General features: G+C 36.7%; 1 long non-coding RNA gene across 1 annotated transcript; it reads left to right on the plus strand.

Moving 5' to 3' along the window:
* The first annotated feature begins 946 nt into the window (after nt 1-946).
* On the plus strand, nt 947-6,772 carry LOC132709382 (uncharacterized). The gene is made up of 3 exons (XR_009620363.2): nt 947-1,270; nt 4,588-4,744; nt 4,861-6,772. It is a non-coding gene; the product is annotated as an uncharacterized LOC132709382 (long non-coding RNA).
* The last annotated feature ends 11,627 nt before the right edge of the window (nt 6,773-18,399 follow it).

Below are 18,399 nucleotides of genomic sequence, written 5' to 3' on the forward strand. Positions count from 1 at the left end.
AGACTCACTGCAGTACAAAAGTGTGCTCAGGATGCAGGCTCTATAGACCTGGATCTTTGTATGTTCCGTCAGCTTCTTATTAAACCATACTCTCCTTGTAAATCTGGAAAATGTGGTGGCCGCTTTACCAATACGTTTATTCAGCTCAGTATTTAAAGAGAGAGTGTCAGAGATAGTTGAGCCAAGGTACACAAAGTCATTGTCAGGGCATTTATTAATCCCATGTTTGGCTCTGGGACTAATTACCCTGGTTTAGAGGAGATGAATCGAGGCTTATCCTTGTTTGCAATATTCCGAAAAGAAACGCGAGGAAGGTTTCTAATAAAACTCATTTATTTGTTATAAAGAAAATAAAACACCTCACTAACTAAGAAAGTTAATTGTTACATTTTGGAAGTAATTTGGGCCAGCTGCCTTTCAGCAACCGGCACCCGTGGCAAGAGAACAAAGGGAAAAGTGTGTGAAGGAATGTGGGTGGATGGACATGCGTAGTAGCTTACTGATAAGGAACTTGGCAAACTACAGTAAGTCTATTAGTCCAAAAATAATGAAGCTCAGCTGGGAAATAAAATAACGCAGTGACAGTCATGGACGACCTCCAGTTCTTGGCAGAGATTGTAATACAGGGAGGTGAATCCATGTCCTGACCCATGACTTGTGTTTTTTTCAGGCTGATTGTTAGTCCAAAGTCTTGGCAGGCCTTGCTAAAACTGTCCATAAGCAGTTTTATGGACAGCAGCAGCAGCAGCGAAGAGGAAATCCTGTAAGCATTTCAGCTGGACTTTAGACTTTGCTCTCAATTTAGGGAGATTAAAGAGTTTTCCGTCTGATCTGGTCTGGAGGTAAATACCCTCTGTTGCAGTTTCAAAAGTATGTTTCAGCATGACATCAAAAAAGATCCCAAATAAAGTTGGTGTGAGGACACAGCCCTGTTTCACTCCACTTCAAATATCAAAGGAATCTGAAGTTAAGCCATCAAAAACTACAGTGTCCTTTATTTCCTCATGAAAGGACCTGATGATGTTGAGGAGCTGAGGTGGACATCCAATCTTGGGACAATTTTATAAAGGCCATCCCTGCTAACCAAGTCAAAAGCCTTCGTAAGATCTATGAAGCCTACAAAAGTGGCTGTCTTTGTTCCCTGCATTTCTCCTTTAACTGTCTAAGGCAAAATACCATGTCAGTAATGGACCTGTTGGCTCGAAATCCACACTGTGATTCTGGATAGACTCTCTCTGCAAGCACCTGGAGCCTCTTCAGTACGACACAGGTAAGCAGCTTCTCTACAACACTAAGAAGAGAGATGCCACAGTAGTTGTTACAGTCACCCCTGTCACCTTTGTTCTTGTACAGTGTGACAATATTTGCATCCTTCATGTCCTGTGGTACTCCCCCTTCGCTCCAACAAAGACAGAAAATTTCATGCAGTTCAGTGGAGATGTTTTCTTTGCAGCACTTCAGAACTTCGGCATGAATGTTACTCCTCTAAACACCAAGCTAAAGTGTATGTGTATGTGTATGTGTATGTGTATGTGTATGTGTATGTGTATGTGTATGTGTATGTGTATGTGTATGTGTATATGCACACACACATTTTCTTTTCTTTTCGTAGGCCTTTATGTGTATTTCTCTTTAGGCAGGTTCTTCCTACGTAAACCAAGATTTTTATGCAGCCATAGTTCAGTGAAATCACAATCCACTAGTTTCTAGGCTTTTTTCAGCCAGCCAGGCAGCCAGAGGCTTTAAAAGGCATTTTTTTTCCTACAACCTCTTCAGCTGAAGAGGTTGCAGAAAAAAATGCTTTTAAAAGCCTCTGACGATCCCAGCTGAGCCATATGATCATCAGAGGCTTTTATTTTTTTTACTTTTAAAAGCATTTTTTCGGCCAAAGAGGTCGTAGAAAAAATGCTTTTAAAAATAAAAAAAAAAAAGCTTCTGAAATTTGCGTGGCTCAGTTGGGCATGGGAGGGGGGGGGCAGGGATTTTTACTACCGGTTTTCCGAATCACCCGCTACCATCGCCACTGGATCGAGCAATCTGGTCCGAACTGGGATCATTTCACCCCTGGTTGAATGATATCAGATGCAGTGAAATGTGTTGTGTTTTATGTTTATTAATAATTAATGAGTGATTAATGAATATAATTAATGGTATAATTCATTAATCATTTCTCAATTTGCATCTAGATTTATAAACTGCCACTTAAAATCTTATGCAAATATTTTTCCCCTTGTTCAGTGATGCAATTCATACTTTTAGCATTATATTCTTCATCAAATAATCTTGTTTTAATAAAATCATTTCCTGTGATTGTTACTCTTGCTACTCTTTAATTAAACATTTTAACTGTTTTATATATAGCTGTGCATTAATTAACACAGATATATTATTATTCTAACATATGCTTGTTGTTTTGGGAAAAAAAATTGCTTTTTAAATAGGCATAATGGCTATTTACTCAGAGATCCCCCCCCCCGGACTAGCAACAAATATGAATTGCAATAGCTTTTTCATTGATAATTTAATCATACATGATTAAATACAATTTTAATGAAGAGATGAACATTGGAACAAAATATAGTTTTGAATCATTATTACCAGATGTGATTGTTTAAGCACAAAATATACATAAAAGAGATTGAGGGATTATAAAATGAATAATCTTTAAAGTCTATCCTAGTACCATATGTCTAATTTTCAGGATTTTTCCATTGCACTGTCTCTCTGCTAGATTTTAACAAGGGAGGAAAGAATCAATTCAATTTGTGAATTAGCTGGAAGCAGAAAAGGAAGGAAGGGGGGAAAAGTTGTGTGGGGGGAAGGAGCTGACATTTTAAGCTAGAGAATCTCTACAGAAAACAGATTTCTCTTTGCAATCAAGATAACTTAACAACCATAAACAAGTTGTCAGAGGGAAAAAAATTACATTTTGCTGCTGCACAGACCACATACAGATGACTGATTTCTCTTTCAAGTTCAAGCACACAAAAGAGTTGTTTATACTTTTCAGCAACTGACCCAGGCTGGCATGACAATCTTCAAGATCCAAGCAAGAATGGCTAAAGGGCTTTCAAAATGCTTCTTGGCAAGTAATGTAGGATAACAATCAGAGGATGTATAAATAGCTTAAATGTTTGATAAGAAGAAAATGAAGTTGCTGCATTCTCAAGCCATGCTTTCTTACAGAGATTTAATCAGAAAGGGCTTTTTTTGTTGCATTATGTATTTAGATATAGCTTTCTTTTGTGTGCTATCATTCTGTATGCTTGCCACAACATTGCTAATGTGAAAGATTTATGTGAACAGTTATAACGGAGAGTTATACTTAGCTATTGCTATGGACATATATTATGAATATCACAAGATACTGATACAAAATAAGAGTTCACTTGGGAATTCATTTAAATTTAACAAATGTGTTTGGGAGATGGATTGAAGTCCTTATTAGAAGAATGCAATTGCCTTTCTGAGGTTTGGAGGGATGATATTGAGTAAATGTCTTCTGGATACCTTCAGGTTACCATTATTCATAACCCAGTTTTAGTTGCTTCCTGTATGTCAAGATTTTAATTATTCTGCAGCAAGAATTCTTGCTGAACTTAAATGGGGAGAATGAGGGCACTGCAGAAACTCATCTTATTACTTCAGGGAAACCCTTGATTCCAGGGGCCTTGGATCTGTCCTCCCTGGTGCAGCCCTAAGTATGGCAAAATGCTATAATAAATAAATCCAATGAATTAGGAGTTTGATAAGCTATATGATTAGGAAGCAAAATTAGTCATGGAAACCAAAGCAACATACTAGTTTTGAAATAATGGCCTCAGAAGAGCAGATCAGTATTAACATTTACAGCAACTACAGCATTAGTACTGTATGAAAAAAATCCAGCTCAAAGAGGTAACTTCCTTGGTTCCAGTTGGTTGCTAGGCAGCATCCATGCAGAGCTCTAATTAGGTCTACACTCAGAGTGACCCTTATTAATATCCACTAAGAACAAATTAATCCTTAGATTACATCTTCTTGGTATCCCAAACCTTAAATCCTCCTGAGTCCCGCAGGAGAAGGGTGGTATAAAAATAAAATAAAATAAAAAATAAATTAATTAATACTGGCTTTCAAATGTGAATGTTATAAGAGACCATAGGGATAAAGGGTTATGAAACAAGCCATATATTGTAATGGAAAATGGGAAATCTTTGAGTTTCCCAAGGACAATCTTGTGTGTGATGTTCTGTATTTTAAGATATGGTAGGTTACCTTGGATTTCTCTAAATAACCCTGAAGATATGGGGCATCTTGAATTATTTTTTTTTTAAATCAAGTCACAGGACTTGATGTTATTTAAACTTTTCTGAGTCTTTGGAGTCATGCTAAAAAGCTAAAGTAATAGCAGGCATTGATTTGGTTATCCAGTTACTTTCTTATAATCTCTGAATCTAATAGTGCACTGTGGTTGTTTTTGTTCTATATCAAAGAGGCTTGATGTTTCTTTGAAATTTCTCTTGGTGCTTTTGAGCTTAGTTGACTGTTGGTGGTAGCAAAGAGCATTTTTGTTATTTTATTACACATTTTCCTATCATTCTGAAGCCTTCCCAGCTAACACACTTGCCATCTGGAAAAGCCAACTCGTCATGCCAACTTCCATTGAGATTTAGTTGAAGGATGACAAGCTTAGGGGCTGAAGACCACTGGAGAGATGATTAATAATGCCTCACAGCCACCACATGACTAAACATAACCACAGGTAGGCCATTTCCATCCAAGAATTAAGCCACATTTAATGTCTATGCTGGTAGAAATTTTAAAAGCAAAATCCTTTACAGGAAATGGAAGAATTAACAGTTCCCTTTTTTTTTTCAGGTTGCGGAACAGCTTTGGAAAACTATTTCGGGCCACTCCCTCTTCCCTTAGCAACAAAGATTTGCAACAACTACACAATAATTTAACTGGAAATTCTTGATATGTGTGTTTGGCAGCTCTCTTCACCTCAACTGTATAAGACAAAGACTACATTAAAAAAACCTCTTTAAAAGATCTTAAAACCTTAGAATAAAAGTTTTCTTTAAAAATCAGTATATGTAGTATGAAATTGGGAAGGTTTACATCAAAGTTTAAAGGTCTGAATTTAAAATTCAGTTGCAAAAACAACCACGTTACTAACTTAACATTTACAGTGATTCACTTAACAACTATGGCAAGAAAGATTGTAAAATGGGTCAAAACACACGTAACAAATGTCTTGCTTAGCAACATAAATTTTGGGCTCAATTGTGGTGGTAAGTTAAAGACTACCTTTACAGGAGTAATTTTAAATTTCTGGTTGAACTTAACTCTTTGCCTTCCTTGACATTCCTAATTGTGTCCGGCATCTGAAGCAAACCCTATTAAGAACTGATGCAATTTCAGGACACCATACACTTTATTCTATGGGTTAACTATTTTACATTATTTATTTTTCATTCATTCATTCATTCATTTTCATTCATTTCATTATTTATTTTTGCTGCTTGAGGCTTTATGGATAATTTATTTATGAGTCATCACAGACTAAGCTGTGTAGAATTTTGGTAAAAAAAATGAGCATGTAATTGGCCTTATCCATATTCAGTTCATTTGCAAATATTTTTTCTTTGCTAAAAAAAAAGTTATAATGGATAGATGGTTATAGACATTGCAATTAGGATATCCCTCTCCTGTTTTTGTGTAAAAAAAAATTGATTAAATTTTGTTTTGTTTTTGAGCCAAATATTGAAAACAATGGATCAGTTATAACTCTGGTGTTCATAAACCTAATATATGTATGAAAAAGTATCTTAAATGAATATTTTAGCTTTAGGAGAATAATTTATAGCTTTTCAATTTAATTTGCTATTTACTATATTCAAAATCTTCCCTCCGAACAGCACAGGAGAATATATATCCACATGCAGACTATTTTTGAATTGCATGTCAAGGACTTCACACTCTGAAGAAAGTTGGATAAGGACACAAATAATATGAGGATCTAAGAGTAAAAGGAAACTTGTTTTAATTTAATTATTATGACAATTAACTATTATACTTATTGTCATGTGAAAAATGACACTATGTAAAGTTTTGTCTTTTGTAACATACAAAAATGGGACTATCAATAATAACATACAAAAATGGGACTATCTTCATTCAAACAATATATAAAAATAAAGGTAATATAATTGGGAAAAGACTTGAAAAAAGTTGACTTTATGCTATCATGTATTCAATAATAACAACAAAAATGCTTTTTCCTTCTGTGGCTCTATTACTAGTTATTGTCCTTTTTGGAAAAAATAAACTCAAGCAGGCATTTCTTATAACTGTCTTATAACTGTCTAGTGTCTCTGACATAATTGGGAAGAAGGTTTTCTCACTATCTCATGGTGAATTTTTTCAGCTGTGGAATTTTTGAGGGCATTTCTTGCGTAAACAGCCCATGCCAAATCATCCCACAGCACCTCGGGTGACCTTGGAAGACAGGGGGAAGAACTGCAGCCAGTGCAGTTTTTGAATAAGTGGCTACTTGACCTGAAGCCGAAATGTAGTTGTGGCAAACATCTCAGAAGAGACTCAACGTCCTGGCCTATAAAGGAGATGGGGAGAAATGTACTTTTAGAATTACAAAATTATGTTAATGTACTCTTATAATAAAGCAGAGCTAATACTCTGGGTGAGCTTTTGTCTGGACTTCATCACAAAATTGATAATTTCAGACCTCTCAAGTTATCTTCTTTTCTTCAGCTATTCCTTAATAGAATGTTAGTGTTGTGTTGCAAAGTCCACTTTCTGTATAGCTCATGTTGGTATACAAATTTACCTATTTGTAAGTTTATAAAAGAAAAAAAATGATTGCACTCAATCATCAAGTGAGATGGATGGCAATGTAAGTTTGTCTCCATCTTTCTTTAACAGTATTATGTTATACTGCAAATACATGCATTTATCTGAAATATTTATAAACTTTTTGAGAAGATTTATTTCACTTATATTTACTTCAGAAATGTCCACGTTGCAATGTTTTCTAAATATTTATTGGACCTGACTTCATTCTTCCAGCTTTACATTTTGTCCATTCTCTCTGAGTATAGAAACACTTGATCAATAATTTTTTTATATCTGATTTATATGCAAATAGGATTCAGTCTCCCAAATAGGTGAACCTAAGTACAGTATATCTGACAAATCTGAAGGGCATAAGGCTGACTTAAAATGTTAGACAAATCTAAGAAATAATCTAATGTGATTACACAGCTACTCAATTTGCCCCATAAAAATACCCACCTATATTTTCTCAAGAAAGAAATCCCCTTGAGGCTCAGGTGTGTTTTAGGCTTTAGCATCATGACAAGGGAGTGTTCTTCTTGAACTTCTCATTGTTATTTGTAGTCTTTATAACTTGAAAGTCGCTGCAGTTTTTTCAACAATGAGAAACATTCATCATTTGAATTGCAAAACTAAATGGTTTTGAATTGAACAATAATATCAAACAAAGAATAAAATGGTTGTATTATTCAGATGCTGTCAACCTTTGTATATTTATGTGAATTGCATGTTAATCCAGGTTTCTTGGCTCTTTTCCTGACATACCTCTAGTATTAATCTATGTCAAAACAATTCTACAGTTTTTTGAAGGAATCATATCATGTCAATTGTTTAATCCCATGATTTCTAAGGCATTGCAAAATGAAAGAATGTGTCCTATTTCACTCTTAATCCACCTCTTAATATTGTTTTGTATCCTTGTCACAGGATTTTTATAAATATTGCTGAAAAATTACAAATTTTACCAAATTTGTATGTCCTAAAAGAATATATTCATGCTCAAGAAATAGTCACATATTATTATTTAATTCTTTTTCTAGTGTAGTATTGTGTTCACTATTACTTATATGTATCTTGCTAGCATCCCTACCCTGAGAATGGCTGTTAACCAAGGAATCCTAATTCATAAGTTGATTTTGGCATGTAGAGTCTACATACCAGACATTTTCACAATTGTTTCTGTCATGGTTCCTTAGGAAACAATTGAACTGAACCTAACATCCAGGTGGCAAATATTAGATCAAAATAAACCATTAGTCTAGGCCAGCGATGGCTAACCTTTTTGCCATCGTGTGCCAGGAAGGGGGGGCAGGGAAGGTTCACGTGCCCTCGTGCCCACACCCATAATTCTATGTGCCCTGCCCCACGTATGGACACGCAACCCCCCTCCCCCCTGCTCCCGGCACACGATGGCTCAGTAGGTCTGTTTTTCTTTCTCACCTGGCTCCAGATCCTCTCTATGCATCTGGGGAGGGCGAAAACAGCCTTCCCCACCCCCTCCGAGGCCCTCCGGAGGCCTGAAACGGCCCATTTTCCAACTTTTGGAAGGAAAGTTGTCACAGGAAGTGACATTTTTTGCTGTCCCCAGCCTCCAGAGATTCCAAGAGAGGCTGGGAGCTGAGCTGGTGTGCCAGGCGACATGGCTCAGTGTGCCACCTGTGGCACGCATGCCATAGGTTCGCCATCATGGGTCTAGGCTAAAAGTACAGTGCATTTGTTGCCTCAACATGGTAAAGCTATATATACAAGTAATTTGGAGAATTGACTTTATTTTTTTTTCTATTTGTTCATTATGCAATTTAAACAATGTGTATATGAGTGATCACATGTCACACTGATTGTTTTAAGTTTCAGTTCCTCATCATGTCATCTTAAAGTAATGGGAAGCTGTTTCTGTCAGATACCTTTGACAGTTGGAAAAGCAGTATTTCTTCTTCTGGTTGTTGTTTGTGTGTGTGTATATAATTGTGCCTTTGAATCAGATACCTGACTCATGGCAACCATTGGAACAAATACCTGAAATTTTCTTGGCAACTCCTTCTTAAAGCTGAGGGAACATGACTGGCTCAAAGCCATCCCAGCTGCTTTTGTGCCTAAGGGTGGGATGGGAACTCATTCTCCTGAATTTTAGTTTGATGCTTTAACCACTATATCCAAACTGGCTGTCTAATATTTAGATAGATGAATAAATAAATATTAGAAAGAGGCCTTTGGAATGTACATCGGTGCAAACAAAATACTTTTATTTAAAACACCAGAAGTGCTGTGAAGTGGCATCATCTTCCAGAAAGTATGAAGTGGCTTCATCAAAGCCTCTTTCAATATCCCCATAAGTGCTTTTTCAAAAGACAACTGTACTTTGTTGTTGTTGTTGTTTTTTTGGGGGGGGGGTTGGGTTTTTTGAAGATGCTTTGCTTCTTATCCAAGAAGCTTCTTCAGTTCTGACTTCTTGGTCAGAAGCTTCTTGGATGAGAAGCGAAATGTCTTCAAGGAAAAACAAAGTCCAGTTGCCTTTTGAAAAAGCACCTTTAGGCCATCCTGATTTGGATGACTGAGAATCTCTATAGACATATCTTCCCAATAGTTTCCATATATAAATACAAGAATTACCATTTTGCTTTTCTGGCACTAATAACAGAAATATGGACACTGATAGGAAATGCCTTTAAAGCAATTGGTTTGAAACTTCCAGAACAGTTCAGTGGTTTAATATCCCAAGCAAATGTATATTTGCCATATGTAATATCCCATAAGCAAACATATATTTTGAAGCATTCATTTACAAACTTTTTTATAGTGCTGTAACCTATATTTCTTATCACAAATACAAATAAAACCTGTTGGTGTTTTCTAAGGCTGATTTTCTCAACTATCTCGAAAGCTGATATTGTATTTCAGTTTGTTTAGCCCTGTTCAAATATTATTATATATAGAACATCATTTCTCATCACCAGGAGTAAAATAAGCAAGAGGGAGAAAAAAAGACTTTGTTTATGTATCAATAAGTCTAGTGGTTTCTACTCAAATCAAAGCATCATTGTTGAAGTTTTAACAAAATAAAAATATAGCTGTTCACATAAAAACTTTTCTTTTTCCCCCTTTTCTTTAAGACATTTGTGCTGAATAAGTGACTGAATAAGAAAGATGTCATTTGGCTGACATCAGGAACAGGGTTAACTGGAACAGTCACAAGTTAAGTGTTCCGTTTTTTATAATGGCTGATGGTGGCTTTTTGTCTCAGTGCATTTGAAATTGGGGCATGTCCTCTACTTATCAGTGCCCCTGAAAAAGCTGTCTTTATGTATTAACCGTAAAGACTAGAGAAAAAAAGCAATCATTTCTCTGGTAGACATATGATAAAATGACAGAAGTGCCACTAAATAGCACTAGTTGGTTTTCTATTGCTACTGACTGATTCTCTCATCTTTTGAGAAGTTGATTGTGTTGGTTGACAATTGAATATGACTGTTTGGACTTAACAGCTACTTTTCTCTTAACTGCTGTTAACTTGTGTATCCCCTTTAAGCACGCCACTAAACATGCTATATAGTTTTTTAGTTGTTTGATTGCTGTACATATTCACAGGACCAGGTGGTCCCAGAAATATACATATGGTGAAGAACATGTGGCCCAGATAATGAATTTTGTTAAGGATATTGTTGAGTTACACCGAAGTTGTGGTTTATAAAGCAGAGTATCATTAGAGTTTTACGCATGGAAACGTTTTGCGAGTAATTGTGACTAACATACAGACAAACTGGGTTTTATAGTACTTTATTTTTAGGGAAAAGCAAAATCATAATCCTTTAACAATCCAAGTCTTAGCCATATAAAGTGCAATATAAGATCAATCCAGGGATATAAAATCTTCTTACCAGTTTGTAGAAAAATACAAGGAATAATCAGGAACAATATAAAAACAGTTCAATAAATATCAGAAAGCAGTAAATAAATAATCATGATCAAACAATTGACCATATAGAGAGATCAAAAAAAGTTACAGCATAGCAGCAGGTAAAAATGGTGTAGTATCCACACTAACCATAATTTAGCTCTCCTTAAATACAATGGCTACAGAGCTCAGCCAATCAGGATGCAGAATGACTCAGCACAGTTCTTAAAGCTTCATAATACATTCACATAATACAAACATACAATGTTGGCTTATATATTTCCTGGCCAACCAATTAGGCAATAACCATTTCCTAATAAATTTCCCTTGAGATTGTACACACATACTCTTGTTTTAGATATGTGGTTCCTAATTCATTCTTGAGATCTTGGTATGTTTCTACATTTCTAATCAACAATAAAATGGAGGCTTGTGTCACAGGTGATTTTTATTTGTTCAATCAAGGATTCCCTTCACACACTGAAAAATCCTATGTATTAAGGTACAGCTACTTCTTATCTCTTTATTTATGACTTTACAAGTAGATTCTGTTATATTCTGTTTATGTCTTATTCTAATTCAGTTGCTTATATTTTGTTTTATTGCTGTAAACTCTTGCTGTTAGAAGATAAAATATAAATGATAGCATAGCATTTGAAAATGAAAAAAGATATGTGTTAAATATAAAGCTGTGCATTATTAAAAAATAGGATAATTCCTGTCTCTCTATAGGTTATAGGAAAGGAAATAATATCCCCAACATAAATAAGACCTATTTAACATATACTTTTTTCTCTTTCATAAAAGAACATAACCCCACACAGAGGTTCCGATTTAGCCAAGGAGAGTTTATTTATTCTGAAACACATTCATGTTTGTGTATGTGTGAAATGGTACTATACACATGTTTATGCCATAAATAGATAGGCAGACAGAAACCTGTTTCATATGCATTTTTCATTTACATAATCTAGTTTGTTCCCAAAATTGTAATTCCCACACCCTGCAGTTGCAACACAATTAGGTCTCCCCAATAGTAATTTATAGAATTTTTATAGCATAACTCATCCATCACTTAAGTGATATTAATAAAGCCTTGTTTTGACACAATAACGGTGGGATTCTAAATGATATTTACTCTGCAGTAGGAAAATGACACACAAAAAAATATTTTGGCCAGATACTTGGCCTTAAATAATTTGCACTGTATTCGAAGTGCTTAAAGTCACCTAGTGTGGAATATAATAAAGGAGCCATATAATAATTTTATATGATGACACATTGTCCATTCTATTATACTTGCCTCTGAATTAATTCGTATTGAAGAAACATGTTTAAAATATTAATCAAACAGGTCCTGCTTCCTGTTTCATTGTTCATTTTATTGTACTCATTTGGCTGTGGCTAGGGAATTGGTGATGACTAGCTACTTAATTGCCTCTGTTGACAATGAACTTATTTTCCCAACATGTATTTCTTAATTTGTGAGAGTATCTTTTATAATTATTCCAAGGGCAAACTGGATACTTCTGTGCTTACATGACTAAACTGCACAGCTTTAATACATTATATCATACCTTTTTTTAAAAAAATAGCCATGTACATTACCCATCAGCAACTTTTCTAGTGATTTCTATTTGTTCATTTCCAAAATAGCATGCTAGTGTATCATCTCTGTGCCAAGATACATGTTTTTTTTTATTCATACAAGTTTTCCTTTCTCTTTTACTAAAAACAAAGCAAATAAACCAAACAAGCTTGCATGTACACACAAATTAACTGTCTAGCATATTATTTCCTAGATGGACCAAATATACATTTTTAAACTATAGAAATGATGAGCAGCAGTAGTGTCAGGTGTACCTCCTTTCAGTACTCAAAAAAGAAAAACCCCTACTCCATTTTCATAGAGAAAGGTACTTTTACTGGGAATGAACTGAATGCAACCAAAGAAAGCAAGGTCTGAGGCAATAGGCGTGAAAATCACATATAGAAAGCATCCCTAAAACCCTTTCCCCAACCGTCCAGTCAGGATATCCAATCCACATTCCCCCCAGGGGTCATGTGGGGTGCAGCGTTCGATGGTGCAATCCTCTGGCACCTCTGGTATGCCATGATGGTTAACCTTGAGTAGTTATCAGCTTTCTTCTCAGCTTCAAAGGAAACACTGAAGAAAACTTTCTCTTCTCTTCTCCACCAGCTCATTTTCCCCTTCCCAGACATTCAAACAGTTCCCCCATCCTCCCATTTCAATGGCAGCCGAGCAAGCAAGCAATGAAAAAGTGGAGGCTGACAGGTAGGCAGTTCTTTGATTGGAGGTTAACCCATTTACCTAAAATAGAACAAAGCTAAATGGGAATAGAAGGCATCCTTCTCCAGGAAAGGGTGCCAGGTATATTTTTTCTAAACCAGTTTGGTTTTAGTTGTGTCCTCCATGAAGGGAGAGTCTATGAATCTGTGAATAAGTGGACATATATTTTCACAATTTCAAAAGTGGAAATTTAGGCCACTGATCAGAAACTCTGCGCTATGATAGCAATAGCAATAGCACATAGGTTTATATACCACTTCACAGTGCTTTACAACCCTCTCTAAGCGGTTTACAGAGTCAGCATATTGCCCCCAACAATCTGGGTCCTCATTTTATTGACCTCGGAAGAATAGAAGGCTGAGTCAACTTTGAGCCTAGTGAGATTCGAACTACCAAATTGCAGGTAGCTGGCAGTCAACAGAAGTAGCCTGCAGTATTGGTTCTAACCATTGCACCACTGTGGCTCATGATCTGGGTGAAAGTCAGGGGGATATTGAGCTTTTTTAAAAAAAAAGTTTAACAAAAATAAGAAGATTGCAGTTGGGAGAAAAAATATTAACTCTTCTTCACCTTCACTTTTACAGGTAGACCTTGACTTATGACAACAATGGAGAACAGAATTTTGGTTGTAAATCATTGTGGCTATAAGTTGAGGCATCATGATGATTGTAAAGTAGGTCACCATGGTTGTGAATGTATCTCTTTTTATTTAAGCACAGGTAAATGGTGGAAACGCATACAAGAATTCATCTTACCTATATCTACCTTTGGCCCAGCCTCCTATTTCTCTTCAGTCACCTGGAATGTTACCTACATAGGAATGTAGGTTGCAGGGAAATCTCTTTGCATTGCTTTTCCTGTTCTATGTCTAAAAGCAGACTTTACTCATTAGTTAGATGTTTCAGCTTCAATTGTGCAACTTTTTACCACCATGTATCAAGTAGTTTAGTGTTAAGGCACTGGGTATAAAGCAAGCGAAACTATCTGCAATTTTTTCAGAAAAAAATATATATACCTGAAGTACCATATTTTTCGGAATATAAGACGCACTTCTCCCCCAAAAGAGGCTGAAATTTTGGGTGTGTCTTATACTCTGAATGTAGCTTTTTCAAAGCTTTTTTTCAGCCCTAACGAGGCGCTAGCGAGTGATCTTCCGCTTTGCCTGCTTTTCTCATTGGTGCTCCCTCCGACAATCAGCTGTGCTTTAGAAGCTTTTTTTCAGCCCTAACGAGATGCTAGTGAGTGAAGCGATCTTCCACGCTTCACCTGCTTTTCTCATTGCTGCTCCCTGACAATCAGCTGTGCTTTAGAAGCTGCTTTTTATCCCCAACCAGCAGATAAAAAGTGCGTGCACACTCAAAACTAGCAAACTAATGTGCTGAAGCTGACCAGGCTAAGGACGCTAGCCAGATGAACACCTGGTAGGCAGAATTTTTTTTCCTATTTTCCTCTCTGAAAACTAAGGTGCATCTTATACTCTGAAAAATAGTAAATTTATTTATTTATTTATTTATTTATTTATTTATTTATTTATTTATTTATTTATTTATTTATTTATTTATTGGTTTGATTTATATGCCACCCTTTTCCGGAGACTCAGGGCGGCTTACAATGCATTAAGCAATAGCCTTCATACTTTGTATATACCTGCTTAGTAGGGCTTTCCCCCCACCCCAAGCGGTGTTCTTTTTTATACAAAGTCAGCTTATTGCCCCCACAAACTGGGACCTCATTTTACCTACCTCGAAAGGATGGAAGGCTGAGTCAACCTTGAGCCTGGTGAGATTTGAACTTGCAGTAATTGCAGGCAGCTGGTGTTACTTAACAGCACTTAACAGTGCTTTAGTCTGCTGTGCCACCAAGGCTCTTGATCATGACCTAAAGCAAAGGCAGGTCTGGTTTAACGTACTATCTGAACGGATATTCAAACAAAATGTCTTGTTCCAAAGAGTTTCTGAAAGTCGCAGGAGGCTTATATATATATAAAACCATTATTTTCTCCTTATTTTTTCTGTGTCTCATATACATACATACACAGAAAAAATACCATGCTGGAAATCTGTCATCATGTTACTTACAAATTTAGTAGAAGTTACTCAAGTTACTTAGAAGTTAGAAACTTCCCTTAACGTTACTTATATTTTATTGATTTTTAATGTAAAATTGTTTAAACCTGTCTAACTTTTACATTTTTTTAAAAAAAAATACATAAATGATGATCAATTAAAATAAAAACTATAATATTGGTTATATTTGTATATCAATGTGAAAAAAATCCATTGCCATTTAAAAATTCACTGCTGTATAGACTTCTAGCTAATAAAACCATAACTAATGATTTAAATTAAATTGTGTTAACATCCCTTTTATAGATAAAGGTAAAGTGGTTTCTGCACCACAATGTTGCTAGGAACTATATCACTAGAATTTTTTGCTTCCAAAAGGACCACCCATGATGGGCAGATTATAGATAAGGGGTCAGACAAAATACGATCCACTGGAGAAGGAAATGGAAATGCTCTCTAATGCTCTGCCAAGGGTTTGATGTCATAGATTACTTCCTCATGCTAACAAGCTACATGGAGCCATGAACCACTATGAGAGATCTTTGATGGAGCCAGAAGGTTGGTGCTTGGAGATATTTCCAGCAATTTGAGATGTCATTTTGCGGGCTGTCTTGTTAGCTTTGAGAACATAGAAGTTACTAGGGTGCTTAAAAGATTCCTCCAAGAGAGTTTTTTTCCCCCTCTGCTGATCCTAACCAACTATTTTTATTTTTCTGAAGAACTTCCGAAAATGAAGCAGGTGAAGATAAACTTGGAGTAATGCTTCAAGATGAAAAGCTGCTGGGTGAGATCATCCATGGTTTTGGGGTGAGAGTCCATCAGTACGCTGATAACACTCAGCTGTACATCTCCACCCCAGACCACCCCAACGATGCCCTTGATGTGATGTCTCGCTGCCTGGAGGCCGTGCGGGTCTGAATGGGGAGAAATAGGCTCAGACTCAGACACCCTTTCAAGACCGAGTGGCTGTGGCTTCCGGCGTCCTGATATAGTCAGCTGGTGCCATCGCTGACTATTGGGGGGTAAATCTCTGCCCCCCACAGAGAGGGCTCTCAATCTGGGTGTCCTCCTGGATGCACGGCTGTCTTTAGAAGAGCATATGACGGCCGTGGCCAGGAGGGCTTTCTATCAGGTTCACCTGATTCGCCAGTTGCAGCTCTTTCTGGACCGGGATGCCTTGCGCACGGTCACTCACGCCCTTGTCACCTCCCGGCTGGACTACTGTAATGCTGTCTACATGGGGCTCCCCTTGAAGAGCACTCGGAGGCTCCAATTGGTCCAGAATGCGGCCGCGCGGCTAGATATGGGTGCAACTCATTGTGCCCACGTGACACCCCTCCTGCGCAAGCTGCACTGGCTCCCAGTGGTCTTCTGGATGCGATTCAAGGTGCTGGTCACCACCTTTAAAGCGCTCCATGACATAGGACCTGGGTACCTTCGAGACTGACTTCTGCCACCAATAGCCTCCCACTGGCCAGTCTGCTCCCACAGAGAGGGTCTCCTCAGGGTGCCATCGGCCAAGTTATGTCAGCTGGCGACACCCAGGGGAAGGGCCTTCTCTGTGGGAGCCCCTGCCCTGTGGAATGAACTGCTCCGGGAAATGTGTAAGATCTCCAATCTCTGTGTATTTCGCTGTGCCCTCAAGACCCTGCTGTTCCACCAGGCCGGGCTATCAATGTAATGATTTTAAATTGGGTGTTTTAAATTTTTGGGGTTTTAAATCTGAGCTGAAATTATTTAATAATTTTAATTATTTTTAATTGATGTCTGTCTTTGTGCTTTTAATAGGCTGTACACTGCCCTGAGTCCTGCGGGAGAAGAGCGGTATAGAAATAAAATTATGTATTATTTATTTATTTATTTAAAAGTGATTGGTCATGAGTTTAAAATCAGATTTGAGGCTACTCTCTGGTGATGAGAATGTCAAAGTGAAATAATTTTTCATCCTTTATTACATCTATTTAATGTCAGCCAGCTGCACTATTTATAGCTGTCTTTGTGAATGATGGGTCAGAAGAACTAATTAATGTAAACTGTAATTGACTGGCTGATCATTTCTTGCATATCATTCCTCTAAGTTGTTCCAAGTGAAAAATGGGTGAGTATATTGAAACAATAGCAGTCATAGCATGTGATAGAATTGGGATGTTTTTGAACCTGGGGTTCCCAAGGATATGTACCAGGATCTCAGTGTCTTTAGATTTAATACTTGTGCATTGGAACCCTGCCTTGTCTGTCTAATGAAACTGGTGAAGGAGTGCTTGGGGAGTTGTTATGCCCAGTGCTGATAAGCTGCTTCATTGTGATTCAAATTGTCTATAAACCATAAATAAATAAAGAATAAATAAATAATAAAATAATTAATCAATACATAAATAAACACATACTGTAAACAAATAATTTTCCAGTAGATAATGGGAAAAAGAATTCCATACAGAAGTTTATAGATTATACAGCAGCATTTAATTGGGTAGATATTTTTAGAGACATACCCTGAAAAAACTCCCAGTTCCTTTTTTTCTCCTCCTCTTCCTGAGGTCTGTTCCTCTATCAGGGGTATCAATCTGAGGCCCGTGAACCAGATGCATCATTCTCAGGCCATGTCCATCCTAGCTCTGCAGACGGCGGAAAAAAGTCACAATACATCATGTGAAAGCAATGTGATGCAGCTAATTTGACACCCGTGCTCCTGTTTAATTTAATTAAATTAAATCCTGTTAATTTAATACAAATTAAAAATATCCAAAACTTTATTAAGAGTTTTGGTCAAACATGCAAAGACACATTAAATAATATTCTTGAGTGGAAGACCTCAAATGTACATACAAGAAGCTTATATAATCAGTTTTAATTATTATAATCTGTTTAAAGGCATTTTAAATAATGCCATCACATTGCTTAATCCACACTTGGTCATTTAAATATTTCTAACCAAGTGAAAAATATCCAAAACATTTACCTTTGCACATATCTGTAATAGTGGCATATTCAGAGCAAGTTACCATACTGGGTTGTTGTTGTTTTTTAATCTGGCATCTTGTCATTTTTCTGTCTTGATGCAATAAACGAGGACACTTTTCTACACTTGCCAGAGATCTGAATTGGTGGTTTGGGGAAGCATCTGAATTAAGATTGAAGGCACATGAAATTTGCCAATGTGTATATATGAAGCTTTATGTTTCATGCCTGGACTGTTTTTAGACTTAAATAAAAATAGAGTTGAATCACAACAGCTGGTCTTCTTCCTAACATGTATGTTGCATGAACTGTGTAATCGCTGATCATCCCTACAT

Source organism: Pantherophis guttatus, chromosome 6 (genome assembly GCF_059756535.1).
Source record: "Pantherophis guttatus breed Tessera chromosome 6, ASM5975653v1, whole genome shotgun sequence".
NCBI classification, from domain to species: domain Eukaryota; kingdom Metazoa; phylum Chordata; class Lepidosauria; order Squamata; family Colubridae; genus Pantherophis; species Pantherophis guttatus.